At 39.1% G+C, this 24,933-nt stretch overlaps 1 pseudogene; it reads left to right on the plus strand.

The window, feature by feature from the left end:
- Positions 1-8,703: 8,703 nt before the first annotated feature.
- LOC150035132 (uncharacterized) lies at positions 8,704-24,686 on the plus strand (annotated as a pseudogene).
- Positions 24,687-24,933: the final 247 nt, after the last annotated feature.

Consider the following 24,933-nt stretch of genomic DNA (forward strand, 5'->3'; position numbering starts at 1 on the left):
TGCCTATCTTTTTGAGGACTTTTCTGATTTGGGAGTTGGGAACTCAATTACACAAGATGGAATTCACTCTTCCATGAAGTAGGGATAAGTAGATAGATTGCTCCCTTAATGGGCTGATTCTGGGGCTTAAACATAGTGGCCACAGCTTCTCTTTGGAAGAGAAGACTCAATCATAGTAAGTCTTACGTTCATTGGAGGATTTAGTGCTAATTAATAAGTTAGATGTAACTACAGAGGCATAACAGTTATTGACCGAGCTGTACTTATGAGTGATCTATGAAGGGTTGTCACACTATTGATTAGTTAAGATGGACACATAATATATCTATAGTAAGGAGAGTTCAGCTGTCGGTCTTTAGTGGAGTGCTTGGCAGTTAACGGATGGTGGATCTCATGACTAAAGAGTTTAGTCAATTATTCACATATCGTTGGAGCTTCGAGCTATAGGTCCATAAGGTCCCCTTGGTAGCTCAATAGATTCAAGTTGAAGATCAGTACTTGGTGTTGATTTGAAATATTCAAATTGACAAGAGGTAATTCGATTATATATGATATGATTGGTATGGTGTATAAAATACATCAAGTGGAGGATTAATGTGAATGAGATTTACATTAAGTGTCATGGAATAGAAAAGAGTTATGGTTTATTGCTTCATAAGATGAAATATTAAAACTATAGGTTATAAATATATTGTGGGAAGTTAGTTATCATTTATATTTATAATTGAAGAAACTTTTATTCAAGAGTACCTACGAGCGGAAGCGGATCTTTCCAATTTATTGTGACTGAATTATCACATATACATTCAACACATACTAATATGCATTCATAATGCTAAAGAGATCAAAAGATCATACCAGATGAGGATTTCTCCTTCACAACGAGTCTAAAACTCAACCGTCTACCTCGAACAATCACCACCCGGACAGAAGGAAACGGAGAAGACAACACCACTCAGAGCTCTCAGTATTCTTGGAGTGAGAATCCAAAGTGTGGGCTTTGTTCGAATTTGGTAGAGAGAAGAAGGAAGAGAGACCGTACATAACGATCAAGCAAGTGGAGATGAGGTCATCTATCGGATAGACAAGATGCTTGATCATTTAGGTGAAGTATACGATCGTGTAGGAAAAAGTAAGCGATCGTCTAAACGATCGGTAGGAAAAGGTAAGCGATCATATAAACGATCATGTAGGAAAAGGATGAGCGATCGTCGAAACGATCCCATAAGAAAAACTAAGCAATCATCTATACGATCGTTTAGTAAATACCGGGAGCTAAAAGATCGCTTAAAAAAAGGTAAATGATCGTTTAGTTAGTAGCGCGAGACGGTGTAATCGATAAGCGATCACTTAGCAATATCGTATATGTAAGCGATCGTGTAGTCATTATCGTATAGGCACTGATTTTCTAAACGATGACACTATCTTTTTCACAATATCTGCGCCCTCGAGCTCAACACGCCGTCAGTTATTTATAATGCACTCATCCATTATTTAGAACAGAAGAGATGCCATCTCATTTCCTTTATAACCGTCCAATGGATGTGATCTTATCATATTCATAACATCTAAATTAATATCATATATTAATTATAATATTTTCCTCTACTATATCTAAATCATATTTATATCCAATTTCTTCCAAATTAATGTATCTCATACATAAATTTAATTACATCATATTTAATTAACTCGTTCAATTATATCAATCGAACTCCCTCTTGTCAATTTGAACATTTCAAATAGACCCAAAAACTGACTCTCAACTTATATCCAAGCTACCAAGGGGACCTTATGGGCCTATGGCTCGAAGCTCCAACGGTACATGAATAACTGACTAAACTCTTTAGTAACGATATCCATCATCCGTTAACTGTCAGGCATTCCACTGAAGACCGGCAGTTGAACTCTTCTTGCCATAAATATTTCTATGTCCATTGGATATAACCAATCATCAGTACAATGAACTTTCACAGATGCTCGTAATTACAATAGGCCAATTTACTGTTTTGCCCTTGTAATTACATATTCTTCCTTAAGTACCACTAATCCCTCTAATGAATAATACAACATAGTCCTACTATGTGTGAACACCTCTTGGGCCATGAGAAGGTGTGTGGCGCCACATCGTTCAAGCCCCGGGATCAGCCCTTAAGAGAGTAATCTATCTACTTACCTCTGCTTTGGGGATGGAGTGAACTCCATTTTGTGAAGCTGAGTTCTCAGCTCCCATATCAGACGAATCTCCAAAATGGTAGGTTTGAGTCGGCATTCTGGCCACTCGCACCCATGCAAATCAAATGATCGCCCTCGATGGCAGGAATTCCCAACTCACTCAGGATTGAGGTCATGTTACCTATGGTCATCCTAGTGAAGTGAAGTCTCAGTCATGAACAGTGTTATATAACGAGATGTTAACACTTCGTGGTCAGGTCTTATACAAACTATTTGTATAGGACGCCCCCGCTCGCATGTCCACTACACGAATGATCAGGATCAAATCATCTGTGACAAGTCACAACATTTGTAACAATTCCACAAAGCGGGTCGTGTCCATAGTATTACCAGGATAAGGTTTCCCTTCTATATCCATATACTACAGACTATTTTAGTTGTCACTTAAGACATGATCCACTTGTATGTCACTACATACATGCTTAAGTTACATAAAGACAACCAGGGATATTAAGTTTATTGGTTCGTGGTAAAATAAAAAGCATTTAAACGTGCAAAGTCAAGTAGTGAAGTAAATATCATTTATATTATACATCACAAGTGTTCGTACAAAGTTGTTTACAAACTACAGAACACGAGACTTTATGGCACAAACCCCAACAATCTCTCACTTGTCCTAAAGCAAAGTGGGGAGTACAGGCACAAAACAATAAACTAGGGCATAAAAACCCAGTACAACAAAATCTCCCACTTGCCCTAGTCCAGCCCGGGCGGTCCCGTAAACCCATGCTCTGATGGTGACCCTCAAACACTGTAGTTGTGAGAGCCTTCGTAAACGGATCAACAACGTTTTGCTCCGAGGAGATCTTCGTGACGATTACATCTCCTCGATGCACTATCATGCGGATCGACTTTAACATGGCAACAGGTGAGAAAGTCTCCTCATAGTCGACTTCTTCCACCTGGGTATAACCCTTTTCCACAAGTCAGGCCTTGAAGGTTTGCACTTTCCCATCAGCACCCCGTTTGCGCTTGTAGATCCATTTACAACCTATAGGTCTTACCCCATCAGGCTGATCTACAAGATCCCATATCAAGTTGAAGTACATCGACTCCATCTCGAGATTCTTGACTTTGACCCATTCATCCCGGTCAACATCCTCCATTGCTTTCTTATAGGACAACGGATTCTCAACGTCGCCATCTGTCACCATAGCTAGGATTAGGCGGGTTCGTAACCCTCCCACTGCGTCGAGGTTTCTTCAACTCTTGAGGTGGAACTGACCTACCGGATGAACTATCATCAACAATTCTGGTTGATGAAGCAGGTTCTTCAACAACTCTTATTGAAGTTTAAGTAGTTTCTTTACAAAGCTCACTTAACACGAGTTTACTACGTGGATTGTGCTCCCTGATATGATCCTCCTCCAGGAAAGTAGCATTCGTGGAACAAACACCTTGTTTTCGGACGAATCATAAAAGTAACCTCCTCATGTACTTTTGGGGTAGCCTACAAAGAGGCACAACCTCGATCGTTATTCCAACTTCTTGGGATTTACCTCAAGCACATGTGCTAGGCAACCCCATATGTGAAAGTGACGTAAACTAGCTTTACGCCCATTCTACAACTTCAGAGGTGTTGTTGCAACACTCTTAGAAGGAACACAGTTGAGAATGTATACCGTAGTCTCCACTACGAAATCCCAAAACGAGTCCGGTAAGGAAGTGTAACTCATCATCGAACGAACCATGTCCAACAAAGTTCTATTTCTTCTCTCTGCTACACCATTTTGCTGAGGTGTACCCGGGCCGAGAGTTGGGAAACGATTCCATGTTCTAATAAATTGTCCTAGAACTCAGAATCCAAAAACTTTCCATCTTGATCTGATCGAAGTGTTTTTATTCGTCTATCCAAAGCATTCTCAACATCGGCCTTAAATAATTTGAACTTTTCAAAATATTCAGAGTTTCGTTGCATCAGATAGACATACTCACATCTCGAGTAATCATCAGTAAAACTGATAAAGTACTCATAGCCTCCTCGAGCTCACACATTCATAGGACCGCAAAGGTCAGAATGTACTATTTCAAGAGGCTCTTTGGCTCGATAACCTTTTCAGTAAAAGGTCGTTTAGTCATCTTACCTTCAAAGCAAGATTCGCACACTGGTAAAGAATTTTCCTCTAACTCGCTTAGAAAGTCATTCTCACCAATCTCTCAATCCTATTGAGATTGATGTGCCCTAATCGAAGGTGCCAAAATCGGGTATTTTCTTTTGGAGAAACTTATTGGCGTTTATATTAAGTTACGACAGATTTAAACATCTCTATGTTATGGAGTGAACTTAAGGTCAGAGGTCTAAGCACATACAAGTTATTTTCCAGTTTAGTGATGCTTGTTATTATGAAATGGAAATATGGATGATATGCGTTAATGGATTTGCGTTGTGCACTCAAGTTTCCCCAACGGAATTCAAGTGTAAATTCCTCTGAGTTTCCTGGTAAGTCCAGGGTCGAACATAGGGATTTGTGAAAATAGTTTGCGTTAGTAACTTTTATAAAGACTTTGCGGTAACCGGATAAATAAATAAATTGTTTCGGTTGTAATTTGCATTGATGAGAAAGAGATAAATAAAGGCGGCGAATTTGAGAAAGAGAGTTGCATTGATAGATGTAATGAGTATACGATGAACGGGTTGAGAAGATCTTTAGCTAGCGTTACTCGGGAATGCGTCAAACTATGCGATCATGTTACAACCATGCACAGCAAGTAATTTTCCAATGTAAATGCGATGCTCCTAAGTCTAGGACGCATGTGTTGAATACAAAGTATCCATAGAGCCTATCTCTAAGTCTCTACTCTTGTCCTATGCGTTGATGCAAAATGCATGAAAGTAAGGTGACCACATACAATCATATCTTATCTCTAAGATGCATGCGATGCGTTGATAACAAATAGTGCTCATTCCTAAGCGCCTATCTCTTGTTTATGCGTTCTAATCTAGTTCTTCCAAGCCTAGATTCTAACCTGACCTTCCCAATCTAGATTCTGTCCTTAGACTACCCTCTCGACTATCTCTAATGGACGAATGAAGCATACATAAACAAGATAATCGCGAAGAATGAAGATTCCCTAGTTGTGCTAGCTAAATGCTTCTCAACTCATTCAACTAATTTAGCTACTCATGCGTGAATAACAGAGAGTGAACAAATAAAGAGAAGAAAATTCCATTTTGATAAATGAGTTGAGTACAAAATGACAATGGAAAGTAAGGTAGAAAACCTGGTAGCAATTCCTTGTTGACCGAGGCTTTTTACACTGAAATCTCTATTCTGTTCTAAAGATGTTCCCGCTTCCGCAGGCATCGGCCCTCTCTCTGTCTTTGGAGCTTCCGGCGCTCTCCAAAGCTTACTGGAACAATCTACCGGCACGACTTTCTTTCTCGCATCCACCTTAAAATGAAAGAAAACTATGGACAGAGGCGTGAACTTGTGGAACAAAAGATTGTAAAAGTGGTAAACCTCTTTTCTGAAGAATGCACTTGATATTTATAGAGCATACTTGGTGAAAGACGGCTTCTCTCTCCTGGTTGTACAGATGGGACAACTTTAATTCTTGACTGATGCGTCGGGTAATTGTCACCGATAAAGCTGAATGTACTTTGTGACCATTATCGGTTGTCAACTTAATTTGGATTCGACTGTCATCAACTTTCTCTCTCATTGCTCTTAATTATCCATTCACCCGGATGCGCCGACCATATTGCGCTGAACAAGTTGCGGAGATTCTTCTCGGGTGAACATATGCGAGCACAATCAACGCAAAGTCTTGCGATGAAGTTGCGCTCGACCAATGAATTCCTATGATCGCAATTTTTGCATTGCGTTAACGCATATTCTGCACAAAAATATAAAGATCAACTGTTCTAATGCGTTGGACGTATGCAACCGCAATATTATAGAATTTATGCTTAATGGACGCAAGTTAACATATTTCATCAATGTAATCCAACATTGTTTAAGAACTTAGCACTATGATAACGTGCATTTCTATCTGTTATCACACCCCCAAATTTAAACAATGGCACAAGCTAAAGATTCCTTTAACAAGTCAACCGCAAAGTTCTTTTCCTAGATTTCTCAAGAATACTTCGCTCAAATCCTATATACCAGAATTTCCTTACGTCTTATTCAGGTCTCTTCCTAAAATATTTCTAAGACCTAGGGACTGCAAGCTTAACTTTCAAAAGGACTTTACTCAATTCCGGAACATCGCATGATTTATTTCAAAAACAAAATTTTCTTCCGGGGTGTCAAATGATTTTATCCTTGCACAAAATTTTTCTTCATTGCTATTTTTTTTCTAACCTTGCGCTGATCCGAGTACTTTACTTTCATTTTGGCTTGCCCCCACGGGTGTCATGCGGACATCCAACTATGAGCAATGCACTCTTTCTCAGACTAAACTCATATCGATTTGGCAATGGAGTTGCGGTCATTGATTTATGCGTTAATCCTGGTGACTTACTTTCGTTTTGGCTTGCCTCCACGTGTGTCATGCGGACATCCAACTACGGGTAAGTGCCTTTTACAACTTAACTCTTATCAACATGGGTTTCCCATTGCATTGACAGTGGAGTTATTATTATTATTTTTTTTTTTTTTGTAGAAATAGAAGCAAGGTCGGAAACAAATACCCCACCCCCAAATTTAAAATGCATTAATTTCCCCATTGCCAAAAGATTAAAATAAGTCATGAGATGTTAATATAATGCATTGTAAAGGGAGTTTGAAAGAAAGCTAGCAAACCCCTAACTTCTAGAAATATTTCATGAGGTGGCTATCTTAAGACTAAGTTGACTCTAATATATACGAAAGAGATAGAAGCATATTTTTCATCATTGAAATCATACTTGGCAAAGAAACAGAATGCGGTGAACTACTAAATTTATCTACTGGTCAAATGATTGTGGTGATAAAACTTTGAAAAGTAAAATGCAATGTGATAGATCAAAATTTGAAATAAAGATAAGGAAGAGTACACCCCCAAATTTTGCTCTATCGCTCGCATTGTGTATTGATGCATCCATCCTTGCGGAGATCTTTTCTTCGGTGGATTGCAGTGATGGAGTGAGATCATTTGCTTTTTTTGGTAACATCTCCGCAATCCTATGCCTTAATCATTGTAAACAGACAAAGAGAGGGTCAAATGATTTTAAAACAAAACAACAAGTTTTTTTTTATAACAAATAAAAATGAGTAAGATGCAGATATCTTAAATAAAAGTAAAATGATGAAGGGATAAGAGTTCAAGAATGATGTATGGGGTAGTCCAGATTTTTCAACTTTGTGGAGGCTGTTTCTGGTTGGAAATCACCTCCGCCATATGCCTTGACCCGCTGTCCATTAACCTTGAATGTTCGACTACCATCCTCAGTGATTAGTTCCACTGCACCATGTGGAAATATTTATTTAATGGTGAAGGGATCAGATCAGCGTGATTTTAATTTTCCCAAAAAGAGCTGCAATCTTGAATTGAAGAGTAAGACCTTTTGCCCGACTTGGAGGTTTCTAGTGCATATGCGTTTGTCATGCCAGCGCTTGGTGCACTCCTTATAAATCTTTGCATTTTCATATGCGTTGATCCTCTATTCTTTTAACTCGACCAGCTGCATATTTCGCGCTTCCCCTGCTTTCCTTAAATCAAAATTTAGCTTCTTGACCGCCCACAATGCCTTATACTCCAGCTCCAAAGGAAAATGAACGCCTTGCCAAATCCCAACGCATAGGGGGACATACCTATTGGTGTTTTGAATGCGGTCTGGTATGCCCACAACGCATCATCAAGCTTCATTGCCCAATCTTTCCGCGAAGGCTTTACCACCTTCTCAAGTATCAACTTAATTTCTCGATTTGACACTTCAGCCTGACCATTCGTTTGCGGATGGTATGCGATGGCCACCTTGTGGAGGATGTTGTACTTGCGCAACAACTCCTTGATATTGTGATTGACAAAGTGTGATCCTTCATCACTTATGATGGCAGGAGGAGTGCCAAAACGAGTGAAAATATTTTTCTTCAGGAACTGGGTGTAAAACCCGAATCCTAATTACTTCAAGTAAGAGTAAGTAATATGATGTCTTCTAATGAGCTAAATGAAGCCATGTCTTAGGAAGGGTAGAAGATGGAAGCAAGAAGACATAGGCTCTTGGGTAGCTAAGTGTAAAAGTAGGGCAAAACTCGGCTAGGCTAAGGAAGGTCATGCTTGATGATGGAATGCATAATAAGCATATGAATGAGACCATGCCATCTAATGAGGTGTAGTGCTAAAGTAATATTGTGAATGAAGTTAGCAAAAGGAAATTTGGTAAATCCTAGCCCTTCATCACCAATAATGGGCCAGATGGCACAAGGAGGGTGTATGCTAGATTTTGGGCGGTAATATAAGCAAAAAGGTCAAATTCATTGGGTCGGTTTTGGACAAATTACTAAGGCTATTTGTGTAATTCTAGTGGCAATCGAAAGATCTATGAGTCTATTTTCTGTGGCTGAGCTGCTAGAAGGAAAACTCGCCGGAATAAGGCCGGAGAGGCAAAATGAAGACAAAGGGTTCGTTTCTTGGATGAATCTAGGCCATCATTGAAAAATTGAAGCTCTAGGACGAATTACGAAGCGTTTTGAGCTAAATATTTGAGGTAATATTGTTAACTCAGTTATAAACAACTTTGTAGAATGAAACTTTTTAAGATAAGGCCTGGAAATTGAGTTATATATTTTTGAACTTTGAACTGGAAATTGTTGAACAAGTAGGCAGCTGCTTGAATTGGGGCCAAGTTTGTAGAAGGAAGTTTCTTGAAAAGAGTTCTGGATTTCGAGTTATGAATTATTGAAGCTAAAACAGAGAATTTGTGCATAAGCAGACAGCTGCTTAGGAGGATTAAGCAGGCAGCTCAAAAGCGAGAGTGAGCGAGAGCGAGAGCAAGAGGTGGATCTCGCTAGGGATGAAAATCTCGTTGGTTTTGCACTGAATCTCGCTAGTTTTGCGCTAAATCTCACTGGAAAGTGCCAAATCTCACTGGGAATGGTAAATCTCGCTCAAAAGGATGATCTCACTCATGTGGGTGATCTCGCTCATGACGATTATGTCGTTAGTAATGCTCATTTTGTTGATAAAATTTTCATTAGTAAATGAACTATTTGAGGTATTTTGTTAAGAATTCTAAATAGTTTAACCGGAAATTATGTTCTTTCAGGCCAAGAAGAGCTAGAAGAGGCGTATAACACATTAAGAGGCCAACAAGCTGTGAATGACTTTGTGATGAATTGATGTTTTAATGATTTAGAAACTATGATTTCCTTGAAGTTATTTTTCATGCTAAGTGTTTAAATGAAGTGTCAAGCAACGTATTTGTGAAACTGTTTCTCATGCTAAGTAAAGCATGTTTTCCATGGAATTGATATGTTTTAAATATGTTATCTTGTTCAAATACTTTCAGCATGTTTAAGTAACTCAATTTTTATGATGAACTAGTATGATGATTTGAGCACTACGCCTTAGTGTTCAACTAAATGTTTATGACTAGTTTTACTTAAAACACGATACCGAAGGACATTTGAAAAGGTATCTGCTCAACCAGATACCGAAGGACATTTGAGAAGGTAACTGACCAACTTGGTACCGAAGGACATTCGAGAAGGTACCGAACCAATTTGATATTGAAGGACATTTGAGAAGGTATTTTAGCAGCTCAATACTGAAGGATGTTTGAGAAGGTTTCTGAGCAGAAGTACCTAAGGATACTGAAGGACAATAAAAAGGTATCCTAGTCAAGTACCTAAGGATACTGAAGGACAATAAAAGGTATCCTAGTCAAGTACCTAAGGATACTGAAGGACAATGAGAAGGTATCCTAGTCAGGTACATAAGGTATGACAGTACTCAATTATAACCACGTGCACTTAGGTAATACAATGTCGAGGGACTGAGCAAAAGGAGTTCTCCCCGACTAAGATTGACGTTGAGGGTTAGAACTAGTAGTTCACTCTCAACTAAGGATAAGGCAGTCGTATATTCTCCTAGGCTAGAAGGATATTTTGAAATTCTAATGCTTATGAATGTTTATCAACGCATGATGTTTATTAATGTATGAGTTTTTCAAGTATGTTTTCCATGTCTAACGCATGCTAGTGGTTTTACAAGCTAGTTCAATATGTTTTAAGCCAATTTATTTCACAAAGTATGAAGCATGTGTTAGGGTTAAAGCTAAGGTCGTATGAAGCTTGATGTACTATGCTTTAAATACCTAAGATTGTCAAAGTACATGCGTTAGTATTCCTAAATATACTGAAAGGGATACTGAAGATAGGGAAGGTAACCTAAAGAGTTTTCTATGCTATATTTGAGAACTATTCTTTAAATGCTTTTCAAGAACTTGATAGCTTGAGTGAGCTGGATACCAAAGGTAAGGAAGGAATCTGAATAAATGTACCTAAGGTATTGACAGTACATAGAAGACTCCATGAGCATGTAGACAGGTCTGAATGAGAGGCCGAGGTATGGGTCTCTTAGCCGATAACAGACGTTGGGAGCTAGAACGATGTATGCTCGTTTTCAACTGAGGAATAATGATGTTAATGGTGGTTTTAAAAGTTTTATGTACACGTTTGCTTGGTATACTCTAGTTTCAATATTATGTTCTCAAGCTTTCAGTTTTAAGCATGAGATTTATATTTTTATTAAGTCACTCACTGAGCTTCTAGCTCACGTTTTCGAATGTTTTTTTTCAGGTAGCGGTCAGTTCCCAAAGGACTATTCTGCTGCTGCTCTGCCACTCAAAGAAGCAGATTGAAAGAAGCATAATTGAAGACCTGTATTAGTTAGTACACATGTGTCTATCTAGTGACAAGTATTCTTGATAGGGCTCACTAGATTGTAATATCCATGTATGAACAGTGCTACGAAACCCTGTAATGTAAATGTGGTAAGTTTTGAGTTAAATTGTATGTATTCAGGGTTTGGGTATTATTTAACAGGTAAGATAGGCAGTAAGTGCCAGTAAAAGGGTTGGTAACTGCTGCAGTCACCATTCCATCCAGGTTAGGAGGGTAATCTGGTGCGGGGTGTGACACTGGGAGACTACCGCCGCATCACTTGCGGCACATGCTATTACCTCTACCCACTTGGAGACATAATCGACGGCCAATAAGATGTAATGTTTGCCATGCGAATGAGGGAATGGCCCCATGAAATCAATCCCTCATACATCGAATAATTCCGGCTCCAAGATAGTGTTTATTGACATTGTGTTCTTTCATGAAATGTTGCTTGTGCGTTGACATCGATCACATTTCATTGCGTAGTCAGCGGCATCCTTGAATAATGTGGGCTAAAAGAATCCACTTTGCAAAACTTTGGTTGTAGTGCGTTGCCCTCCAAAGTGCCCACCATATGGTGAGTCGTGGCATTGTGACAATATGCGTTGTTGAGCAACATTTGGTATGCATAACCAAATAATTTGGTCTGCACCTCTCCTATACTGATTTGGCTTATCCCAATAATAATGTTTGCATTCGTGCTTAAGCTTCTTCTGTTGGTGGTAGGTGTAATCTTCAGAACAAATAACGATGTCCGCATACCAGGGCAATTGTTCTATATGGAACAGCTGCTCATCCGGGAACACGACACTCACATCAATCTCATTGCTGTCAATTTAGGATTCTCCATTCTAGACAAATGATCCGCAATCTGATTCTCTGTCCCCTTCCGGTAAATTATTTTGATATCAAATTCTTGAAGGAGAAAAACCCATTTGATCAACCTCGGCTTTGCGTCCTTCTTTTTCATTATATATTTGATTGCCGAGTGATCAGTGTGGATGAGTACCTTGGTTCCCAACAGATATGCCCAAAATTTTTCCAACGAAAAGATCACAGCCAGGAGTTCTTTCTCTGTAGTGGTATAATTTGTTTGCGCAGGGTTCAGTGTCTTACTTGCATATGCGATGGAATGCAAAATTGTTTTTCTCTTTTGCGCTAAAGCTGCTCTCATCGCATACCTGCTTGCATCACACATGATTTCAAATGGCAATGTCCTATCCGACGTAATCAGTATGGGTGCCGTAATCAACGCATCTTTTAAAACTCTGAATGCGTTGAGGCAGTTGTTGTCGAACTCAAACTTTCTGTCAACCTCTAGTAACGCACTCAGTGGTCGTGCAATCTTAGAAAAGTCCTTGATAAATCGTCTATAAAATCCAGCATGCCCCAAGAAGCTTCGCACAGCCTTCACGCTGGTTGGAGGTGGAAGCTTTTAAGTTGCGTCGACCTTTGCTTTGTCCACCTCCAACCCATCCCGGGAGACTTTATGTTCCAACACTATACCCTCCTTGACCATGAAATGACATTTTTTCCAGTTGAGCACCAGGTTCGTCTCTTCACATCTCTTCAAAAAAATTTCTAAGTTGGCTAGGCAAACCTCATAAGTGTTCCCATAAACAAAGAAGTCATCCATAAATATTTCTACTGAATCCTCGAGATAATCTAAAATTATTGCCATCATGCACCTTTGGAACGTACTCGGCACATTGCAGAGGCCAAATGGCATACGGTGAAAAGTAAAGGTCACATATGGGCAGGTGAATGTGGTCTTGTCTTGATCTTCAAGAGCTATCATGATTTGATTGTATCCGGAATACCCGTCCAAGAAGCAGTAAAAATCATTCCCTGCTAGTCGGTCTAGCATTTGATAAATGAATGGCAGAGGGAAATGATATTTCTTTGTGGCCGCATTCAGTTTATGGTAGTCCATGCATATGCGCCATCCAACGATGGTCCTTTGCGGTATTAATTCGTTGTTCTCATTTGAAACTACCGTCATTCCTCCCTTCTTCAGCACACATTGCACGGGGCTAACCCACATGCTATCTGCTATGAGATAGATAATGCCCGCATCTAGGCATTTGATAATCTCCTTTTTTACGACCTTCTTCATCGCAGGGTTGAGTCTGCGTTGATGTTCAATTGTTGCTTTGTGGTCGACCTCAAGACGAATATGGTATATGAAGTACACGGGGCTAATTCCTTTGATGTCAGCGAGCGTCCAGCCGATTGCTCGCACATGTTTCTTGAGAATGCTCATCAACGCATTCTTCTGATCTTCATTGAGTGCAGAGGAGATAATAACTGGCAGCTTCTCATTCTACCCCAAAAATACGTACTTCAGATGGTTTGGTAGGGTCTTTAGTTCAAGTATTGATGGTTCCACCAGGGAAGGTTGCGTTGTTTTTTGTTCTTCCTTTGGCTCTACTACTTGCGTTGCGATCATTTATTCTTCTTTGTTTGTTTTTGCTACGATCGCATTGCAGGCAGCAACGGATGCGTTGGCATCCTCTTCTTCACACTCTTCATCAGACTTTTCTTCTTCAATCAAATTCAGGTCATCATCAGAGTCTTACAGGTCTTCTTCATCTGAAAATTTCATGGCACGAATTATATTAAATTTGAGCTTCTGTCCGTTTATACTCAAAGTGATTTCTCCTTTATGCACATCAATTTGAGCACGACCCGTTGATAGAAAAGGTCGTCCCAAAATGATGGGCACATCTTTGTCGGCCTCGTAGTCTAAAATGATGAAGTCAGTTGGCAAAATAAATTTATCAATCGTGATCAGCACATCCTTCACCTTACCTTCTAGATGAACCAGAGATCTATTAGCCAATTGGAGAATCATTGATGTGGGCACAAGTTGCCTCACATTTAATTGTCTAAAAATTGACAGCGACATAAAATTTATGCTAGCCCCCAAGTCACACGGGGCTTGCTTAATATAGAGTTCTCCTATGAAGCAAGGAATAGTAAAGCTCCCAAGATCGCTCATCTTCGGTGGGATAATTGATTTGGAACTTTGCGTTAATGCCACCGTGGCAAATTTTCCAGCGACCCTCTTCTTAGTTACCATGTCCTTCAGAAACTTGGCATAGGCAGGCATTTCCTTAATCGCTTCACTGAAAGGAATGTTAACATGTAATTGCTTTAACATAGATAAGAAGCGTTGGTACTGTACCTCTTCGTTTTTCTTCTTCCTTAGTCTCTGAGGGAAGGGTGGTAACTGAACTTTCATGGTCCTCGTTTCATTTGGTTTCAAGGTCGACCAACCTCAGGTTCTACTGCTTCATTTTCTCTTTCTTCTTCTTGCATTACCGCAATCTCAGGCTCAGTTGTGATGGAATTTGTTCTACTATGCTCCTTCTTTTCTCCCTCCACAGTCTTCCCACTGCGTAATGTCACAACCTGACATTCTCTTTACCTGATCCCCTCGGGTTGCGTGGAAGTTCGGTTGAACTTGGCGGCACCCCTTGCAGTTTACTTTTCAGCTCACTCGCAATCTGGCCCATTTGCAATTTGAGGTTGCGAATGGACGTAGCCTGACTTTGAAGCACTGTCTCGTTTTTCTCTATATATTACTTCAATAGGCTTTCCAAGGAAGAGGACTGTGTTGGTTGTTATGAGCTACTTGCTTGGTTGCTCTGTTAACCGTTGTTGCGTTGGAAGAATCCTGGTGGCCCTTTTTTTTTTGCGTCACAGGTTGAAAATTTTGTTGTTGATTCTTCCAAGCAAAATTGGGGTGGTTTCTCCACCCGGGGTTGTAAGTGTTTGAAAAAGGATTATTTTTCACAAAGTATACAGATTGTGGATTTTGCGGGCAATCTTTTATCGCATGCCCATCACCGCAAGTCGCACACCTTGCGATGTTTTGACTGATTGCGTTGATTTGCCCACCTTGCGGTGTTGGGCTGCTGACCGCCATTCCTTGGATAAAATTCATCATTGCGGTCATTTGGTTTTGTAGTGAAACAATAGCACCGTTGTTTGCATCAGATTCTTTAAGTCTCAATCTCTGGTCACTCTCTCTCCAGTCTTCATGGTTCTTAGAGATGCAATCCAGGATATTCTTTGCCTCATCGTAAGTCTTATCAAGCAGACCACCAGCGGCTACCGTATTGGCAGCAGTCTACGAAGTGGGATTCAAACCATAATAGAAAATCTCCATTTGAAGGTAGTCTGGTAACCCATTATGCGGACAATCCCGGACCAATCTTTTAAACCTCGCCCAAGCATCGCTGAGCGATTTGTCCATATCTTGTTCAAAATTTGTAATAAGCTTCCTTCTTGCATTCTTGGTAGGTGGAAAATACTTCTTCATAAATTTTTCCACTACTTGCTCCCAAGAAGTAATCTCTCCTGGTTCGAGCGAATATGCCCATTTCCTAGCCTGACCACAGAGAGAAAATGAGAACAACGTTAGTCGAACTTCTTCAGTAGAGATATTCGGGAACACAAAAGTATTGTAGATTTCGATAAAACTTCGGAGGTTAGCGTACGGGTCCTCGCCATGCCTTCCTCCGAATTGACTTATAGTCTGGATCATCTGCAACATCCCGGTTTCATTTCGAATCTGCTTCCATCGAAGGCAGGCCTCATGATTCCCAGAGAGAAATCATAGAGGTTTGGCGATGCATTGTCCCTAATGGGCCTATTGCAATCTTTTGCTAATAGAATCAGATTCGCCATGACATTATTATCATTTAGTGCTCCATTTCCAGGCTACTTCGCCATCTCTTCTTTGTCGGATTGTGGTTGCTGTTGGCGGTCTCTCAATCTTCTCCTAAAAGTCCTCTAAATCTCTAGGTTGTAATTCGCCAGAGATTGAAAGTCTGCAAAGAAATAAAAAAAAATTACCTTTAACAAACTATTTTTCCGAAGTCCCCGGAAAAGGCGCCAAAAACTTGATGCTTGTTATTATGAAGTGGAAATATGGATGATATGCGTTGATGGATTTGCGTTGTGCACTCAAGTTTCCCCAGCGGAATTCAAGTGTAAATTCCTCTGAGTTTCCCAGTAAGTTCAGGGTCGAACATAGGGACTTGTGAAAATAGTTTGCATTAGTAATTTGTATAAAGACTTTGCGGTAGCCGGATAAATAAATAAAGTGTTTAGGTTGTAGTTTGCGTTGATGAGAAAAAGATAAATAAAAGTGGCAGATTTGAGAAAGAGAGTTGCGTTGATAGATGCAATGAGTATGCGATGAACGGGTTGAGAAGATCTTTAGCTAGCGTTACTCGGGAATGCATCCGACTATACGATCATGTTACAACCATGCATAGCAAGTCATTTTCCAATGTAAATGCGATGCTCCTAAGTCTAGGATGCATGTGTTGAATGCAAAGTGTCCATAGAGCCTATCCCTAAGTCTCTACTCTTGTCCTATGCATTGATGCAAAATGCATGAAAGCAAGGTGACCGCATATAATCATATCTTATCTCTAAGATGCATGTGATGCGTTGATAACAAATAGTGCTCATTCCTAAGCGCCTATCTCTCGTTTATGCATTCTAATATGGTTCTTCCAAGCCTAGATTCTAACCTGACCTTCCCAAGTCAAGATCCTGTCCTTAGACTACCCTCCCGAGTATCTCTAATGGACGAATGAAGCATACATAAACAAGATAATGGCGAAGAATGAAGATTCCTTAGTTGTGCTAGCTAAATGCTTCTCAACCCATTCAACTAATTTAGCTACTCATACGTAAATAACAGATAATGAATAAATATAGAGAAGGAAATTCCATTTTCATAAATGAGTTGAGTACAAAATGACAATGGAAAGTAAGGTAGAGAGTCTGTAGCAATTCCTTGCTGACCGAGGCTTTTTACACTGAAATCTCTATTCTATTCGAAATATGTTCCCACTTCCGCAGGCGTCGCCCCTCTCTCTGTCTTTAGAGCTTCCGGCGCTCTCCCAAGCTTACCGGAACGATCTACCAGCATGACTTTCTTCCTCTCATCCACCTTAAAATGAAAGAAAACTATGGACAGAGGCGTGAACTTGTGGAACAAAAGATTGTAAAAGTGGTGAATCCCTTTTTCTAAAGAATGCACTTGGTATTTATAGAGCATCCATGGTGAAAGGCGACTTCTCTCTCCTGGTTGTACAGATGGGAATACTTTAATTCTTGACTGATGCGCCAAATAATTGTCACCGATAAAGCTGAATGTACTTTGTGACCGTTATCGACTGTCAACTTAATTTGGATTCGACTGTCATCAGCTTTCTGTCCCATCGCTCTTAATTATCCTTCCACCCGGATGCGTCCACCATATTGCGCTGACCAAGTTACGGTGATTCTTCTCGGGTGAACGTTTGCGAGCACGATCAACACAAAGCCTTGCGGTGAAGTTGCGCTCGACCAATGAATTCCTATGATCGCAATCTTTGCATTGCGTAATACATATTCTGCACAAAAATATAAAGATCAACTGTTCTAATGCGTTAGACGCATACGAGCGCAATATTATAGAATTTCTGCTTAATGGACGCAATTTAACATATTTCATCAACACAATCCAACATTGTTTAAGAACTTAGCACTATGATAACGTGCATTTCTGCCCGTTATCATTTAGCTATACAAATTTCAACGCCATCCTTACGAATAAACACTTTATTCAATTTAAAAGAAATAGTGTAATTGTATTGTAATAGACACTTTACAGAAATAAGGTTCCTTTTTACTTTAGGAACTACAAAGACATCTTTTAATATAAGAAACTTATTCTGTAAAGTAAACTGGATGTGGCTGCCACAGTTGAGACAACGTGCCCGGTGCCTACTCGCATCGTCATCTCACCAGCCTCCAACTGTCGCCAAGATATAATCCCCTGAAAAGAAGAGCATACATAATTAGTGGCGCCCGAATCTACTATCCAAGCAGTATCATCATTTTCCACTAAACAAGTTTCTAATACAAGCAAATCATATTTACCTTTGTCTGCCTTCGCCTTAGCCTTGGTAGCTTTCTTTTCCTTCATATAATAAGGACAATTCCTCTTCTAGTGTCGTTCTGGTTACAGTGGAAACATTTTCCTTTTTCAACCGATGGTGAACGCTTCTTCTGGGCCACAGGTGGCGGGTTAACAGGCACATTCCCTTTCCCTTTACCATCCTTCTTCTTTTTCCCCTTTCCAGTGTTAGAAGTTGAAGATGCAGATTTTGTTCCTGAGGTCGAACCTCGATAGAACTTTTTAGAGGACGAGATAACATTTTCCTCACCTCCCTTTTTTTCCTTACTTTTCAGCAAGGATTGGTAAGTCTGCAACTTGTTGAAGAGAGTGGTAAGGGAGTAGTTTACTTTGTTAAGAATCGTATTGCTAACAAAGTGGAGGAAGCTCTCCGATAATGAATACAGGATAATGCTAACCTGATTGCCCCCATCGATTTTAGACTCATTCATCTCCGCCACGTTAAAGTGAACCATCATATTCAGCACGTGTTCACAAACAGAGGTACCTTCCTCCATTTTGGAGCTGAAGATGTGTTTCAGAGCCTCATGCTTGAGCTGAAGATGTGTTTCAGAGCCACAGGGACTTCATGATCTCACGAGCTGAGGCCATGGACTCGTGTTTCTTGGCCAACACGTCACTAAGACTGCCCAGAATATAGGCTTGGGCCTTCTCATTTGCTCGTGTCCAACGCTCATACGCCACCCGAACATTTCGAGTAGCTTCTTGAGGTGGAATAGGAGGACATTCCTCTGTAAGGACAAACTTCGAATCCTTAATGATGAGTATCGTCGTGAGCATATGTTTCCAACTTGAATAGTTTTGGCCATTCAGTTTTCCAGTGCTAAGTAAATTGGTAGTGGCCGATGCCATTAAAAACTGTTGCTGAAAAAAAACGAATAACCTTTTACAAGACTTTGCAAAAACCACATTTTTTTAACCAATTAATTTTAGCAAAACAGATTCCAAAAACCCTAAGTGAAAAGACTTCTATTTTGCAATGATGCTCTAGCGAGGCAGGACAAACGTCATCGGTGGGGTGATCAGATATCCCTTCACTGGGATGAGACATTCCCAACCATTAGGTAGAACCAACTCTTGGAGCTAAATCTAATAGCCACCATTTTTTCGGTCCAGAATAGTTAACCCTTAATAATCCTGCGTAAGTGTAACCCCTCGTTTTCGGCCCCAGAGTCCCGCCTTAATGCGCTCACTGTAGGGGAAAAAGCAGATTAGGACAAGAGACTAAGTAACTTTATCCTCTTACAAGAGATCAAATAAAGAAACTTTATTCAATCCAAAACAACCATCCTACAGGGGGACACACCCAGAGTGCCACGAGGCGATGCGCAGAAACTTTATTCAATCCAACGAGGGAGACCGAGGGATATGTTGTCGCACTTCCCGCTCCACTTACTATGAACACTCTCTCCATCCACCTTTTGACCTACCCAAATACCATCCGTTAGGGGGACACGCCAAAGGTGCCTCGAGCCTGAGGGTAGATCTCACGGTGTGGACTATAAGGGAGAAACGCGAGAGGTGAAAATAAAGCATCAAATGCACCAAGAACCTCCTACTAAATGTTCTACCTAGGGGTTTATTAACCTAGACGATCCGACTAGATGATCCAAGTCATTTATTAAGTTTGCTAAAACAACAACTTTTGTCTTTGATTTTTTTTGTTTTAAAAAAAACAAATCCAAGTAGTCACATTAAACTCTTTAATGGATTGGCCTTAATTTGCATGCATGCAGCAAATCTATCTAAATTACCTTTCCAGGTAGGTTCCCAGGTAAGGGTGTTTCGTTGCCGTCATCTTAAATACCCCAGCCTAGACAGAACCCGCCTTCGACAAAAGATCTACTATAGATAGACTTACTACATATTAATCTTTTGTTAATTATTTTAGTTCTAATTTCATTTTATAACCATTTATAAAATAAACAACTGAAACACGCATCCCACATAACGAAGTATTTATAACGCTTATAAATATAACGTTAAATAAATAAAGTATACATAAATATAGCCCTTATATTATATGATGCATGAGCAAGCACTTATGTAAATTAAAACATGCTTCTTTAAATTATAACAATTACAATAAAGAGATGATGCATGACTAATGCATAATCTAAGGTGGGATTTACTATATGTGCATACCATATGACATATTAAAAAACATACATCATATGTAACAAATAAAGGATTAATGGACCGGGATGAGTCTTAACAAAAATCGGAATGAAAAAACCCTATATATTACATTTTTCATCGAGCAAATTGGTTCACAGGCAAACCGGGTCTTGAACCGCCAAGAGGACTCCATCGTGTAGTAAACGTTGTAGGTAGGCTATCGTCCAACGCGCACTAGACGATAGAAGAAAAATTAAACGATCACATAGATGACAATGAGGCTGCGAAGCCTGATCGTCTATGTGATCGCTTAATGCAGCGACAGGTAAACAATTTACCTTGCGTTACTAAGCGATCATTTAGTCAATTACTAAGCGATGAAGCTTGCTGACCAAAACGATCGTCTATGCGATCACATAATGCGGCGATAGGTAAACGATTTACCTTGCATTACTAAGCGATCATTTAGTCAGTTACAAAGTGATGAAGTTTGCTGACCACAACAATCGTCTATGTGATCACTTAACGCGATGAAACGTAAACGATTTACCTTACGTTACTAAGGGATTGTTTAGTCAGTTACTGATGCATTGTGAATGTGATGAAATAATGGTATGAAATTACGGTGGTGAATTATGCATTGCACATGCAATTTTTCCTAGTGAAATCCAAGTATAAACCTTACTAGGTTTCCTGGTAAGTCCAGGGTCAAACACAGGGACTATTGAGACACTATGCGTTGGTAAATTTTGATTCCTTTGTGGTGGCAAAAACTTATAAGTTTGGTTGGTGTTTTGTTAAGTATAAATTCTATGCGACGAAATTGAGTAAAGAGTTGATGGCAGCGAAAGTTACAATGAGTATGCGGGGAACGGGTTGAGAAGTGATTTAGCTAACAAGTTATGCAATCATGATACACACACACAACAACATGTCATCTCTCAATGCAAATGCCATAGTTCCTATTTCTAGGACGCATGCTATGAATACGATAATGTCGATAGGACTTATGTCTAAGCCTCTATTCTTATCTATGCGGTGATGAATGATACACACATGCACAAGGTGACCGCATACTATCATATCCTATTTCTGGGGTGCATGCGATGTATAATAGCAAACAGAACTTATCTCTAAGTCTATATCTCTTGTTTATGTGGTTCTAATCTGACTCTTTCTCAAGCCTAGATTCTAACCTGACTCTCTCAAGTCTATATTCTTTCTTTAGACTACTCTCTCAAGTATCTCTAAAGGGTGAAGGACGCATACATAAGACAAGATGATCGCATAAAGTGAAGATCTTAGGTCATGCTGGCTAAGTGCTTCTCAACCCATTCGAAAATTTAGCTACTCATGCGAAATGTGAAGAGATTGAACAGATATAGAGATAAGAATTCCATTTTATAGATAAAGTCAGAATACAAAACAACAATGGAAAGTAGGGATAAGAAGCTCGGTAGCAATGTCTTGCTTCTCAAGGCTTTTACACTGTCTTTTTACTTTATTTTGCTCAGAAGAATATCCTTGCTTTTGTAAGTGTCGGCCCTCTCTTCTTATACAATGCTTCTTGGCATTCTTTCGAGCTACCCAAGAATGATCTCTCGGCGTCTTCTTCTCTTCGCTCGCCTCCGCCTTCTAAGTATATGAACGACTACAGACTAACGGCTATGTATTTGTATGATCTATCTTCTATGTATATGGAAAACTGTGTCAAAACTTGAACGAACCCCTTTAACGATGGTGGCCTTCGGTATTTATAGAGCTTCAAGGTGAAGAAGATTTTTCTTCTAATGATTGAAATGATGGGAAGTAATTAATTCTTCTGCCTGATGCACCGATTAATGGTCACCAAAAAGTTGAATGTACTTGCTAAGTGTGTCGTTAACGGCCTGTCAACTAAATTCGGATTCGATCGTCATCAGCTTTTCGTCCCATCATTATTTATTATTCTTCCACCTTGATATACCGTCTTTATGTGGCCACCTTCTTGAGCAGATTCTCGTGAGCGCATATGATCGCATGGCTTTGCGGTCGTAATCTTTTAATGTGTGCGGTCGCCGAATTCCTTAGATCGCAATTTGCTTTGTGTCAACGCATTTCTCCTGCATAAAATAAGTAAATTAGTTGCTTTTATGCGATGGGTGCATGCGATCGCAATATTCTCAGTTTAACGTCTTTGGACATGATTTTGTATGTTTTTATCGTCGCATTCCCACATTGTTTTACATCTTTGCACTGTAATAACGTGCATTTCTGTCAGCTATCAGTTACTAAGTGATGAAGCTTGCTGACCACAACGATCTTCTATGCGATCACTTAACGCTGCGATAGGTAAACAATTTACCTTCCGTTACTAAGCGACCGTTTAGTTAGTTACTAAGCGATGAAGCTTGCTGACCAAAACGATCGTCTAGTACGCGCGCGCGTTAAATGATATGTGAGCATCCCATCGTCTACACAATGCGATCATCAGCGATCGCGTACCCCATCGTCTGCACAATGTGATCAACCCTTGATCGCATACCCATCGTCTGCACGATGCGATCAACAGCGATTGCATTCCCCATTGTCTGCACGATGCGATCAACCCTTGATCGCCTCCTTTCTCGAAGAACTACAACGCTTGCTCCGATCTTCTTCACGAACGACTCAAAAGTCAAACAAAGATTTTAGGTTTATTGGTTTGTGGTAAAGAAAATAAAACAAACAACTGAGTAAAATCAAGAAGTGAAGTAAAATATCATATATTATACATCACAAGCGTTCGTACAAACTGTTTACAAACTACAGGACACGAAACTTTAGGGCACCAACCCCAACATTATCATTACCCGCTTGTGTGTCAAGATTACACATTGTCCATGTAATCCACCTAATACTTGCTAAATTTAGTGGCGTTTGGGGAATTTTGAAGGATACATATGATCATCAATCCTCGGAGAAAGTGGAGAAATTCATCATTTGTTATTTTATTTACCTTTTGTTTTTATTTATTTTATATATTATATTATATTTATCTTAATATTTATTTATTTTATTATATATTATTATTATCTTATATTTCCTCCATATCCGTATTCTCGTTGTGCTCCTCAAATTCACAATACGTTATCAGCACGAACTCCCATCGTTTTTCATGCTAAAGGTAGGTCCTAAAGATATGTCAATTTTTCTCTTCGTTATATTTAATAAATTTGACTTTATTTTGCATATTTAATATCTACTAAATTTCTAATAAATACAATATTTTATGTTAGTGGTGTCAGGACAAATCTTACAAAATTAGAATTTTTCGCCCTCGATATTAATGGTAGTAATTATTTGTCATTGGTATTTGATGCTGAAATCCACCTGAATGCTATGAATCTTGGAGAGACTATTAAAGAAGGAAATACGAAATCCAGTCAAGACAAAGCAAAAGTTATGATTTTCCTTCGTCATCATCTCCACGAGGGATTGAAAATAGAGTATCTTACAATAAAAGATCCTCGTATTTTGTAGAAAAATTTGAAAGAGAGGTATGATCATAAAAAAAAAATGTTTATTCTTCTTAAAGCTCATTATGAGTGGATGCACTTGAGGCTACGAGATTTCAAATCAGTAAATGATTACAATTCTGCATTATTTAAAATCAGTGTGAAACTATTGTTATACAGAGAGAAAATTACTGATGCTGATATGTTAGAGAAGACATTTTCTACATTTCATGCCTCGAATATGCTCTTGCAACAACAATATTGAGATAAAGGTTTTAAACAATATTCTGAACTAATTTCATGTCTTCTCGTGGGCGAACAAAATAACGAGTTATTAATGAAAAATCATGAATCTCGACCAACCGGGACGACACCATTCCCTGAAGTGAATGCTGTGAATTTTAATAATAATTGTGGTCGAGGTCGTGGTCGTGACTGTGGCAGAGGAAGAAATAATTATTATTTTTACGATGGTTGTTCTAATCATTCAAATTTTAAAAGAACCACACAAAATGATGATCACAAATGAAGAACTCCACAAGATAAGAGTTCAAAAAGTGTTGAAAATAAATTCTTCCAATGCGGAATGATTGGACATTGGTCATGTACCTGTTGAATGTCAAAACACTTAGTTGATCTCTATCAAACATCCCTGAAGGAAAAAGAGAAAAATGTGGAAGCAAATTTTGCATAGCGGGATAATGACATATTTGACCCATCCCTATGACAAATTTGGATGAGGTGGATTTCTTTGAATCTCCTAAAGAGAGAATCGGCAAAATTGATTGAACATCGAATGTTTCCTTTGACTTTGAAAATTTCTAGATTTAACGTTGTTTTTTTTTTTTTATTTATCTCCATGTTTTTTTCTCTTAGTAGATGTTAACCTTTGTATGTTCCAAATGTTTTTTTTATTGTAATTATTTTCTTTTAATGAAGAAACCTGAATCATTTTCATATGTTGAACGACTAAACAATGAGTAAAGAAAATATATGTGTAAAATCATATTCTTTTCATGGATAACGATAAGACGTAATTTTCAGATGCAATCAGATTGAGTACTCTTTATTCATCTATCAGATTGTGTTATTTAATTACAAATTTAGATGTGGACCCATGTGTCAGTATAAATGCAATAAACAACATAAAGAAATAATCATATGGGCCCTTTTTTTTTTATTCTCATTGATCTATTACATTTTCAGTGGGGTAAATGTGGCCTTATAAAAGTTTAAAAACCCAATTTTTACAATTAAAAGTTTGAAGATCAATTGCAACTACCACCCTATTTCATGGGTGGTTTTT

Source organism: Benincasa hispida, chromosome 7 (genome assembly GCF_027475165.1).
Source record: "Benincasa hispida cultivar pf3 chromosome 7, pf3_genome.v1.1, whole genome shotgun sequence".
In the NCBI taxonomy this organism is placed as follows: Eukaryota; Viridiplantae; Streptophyta; class Magnoliopsida; order Cucurbitales; family Cucurbitaceae; genus Benincasa; species Benincasa hispida.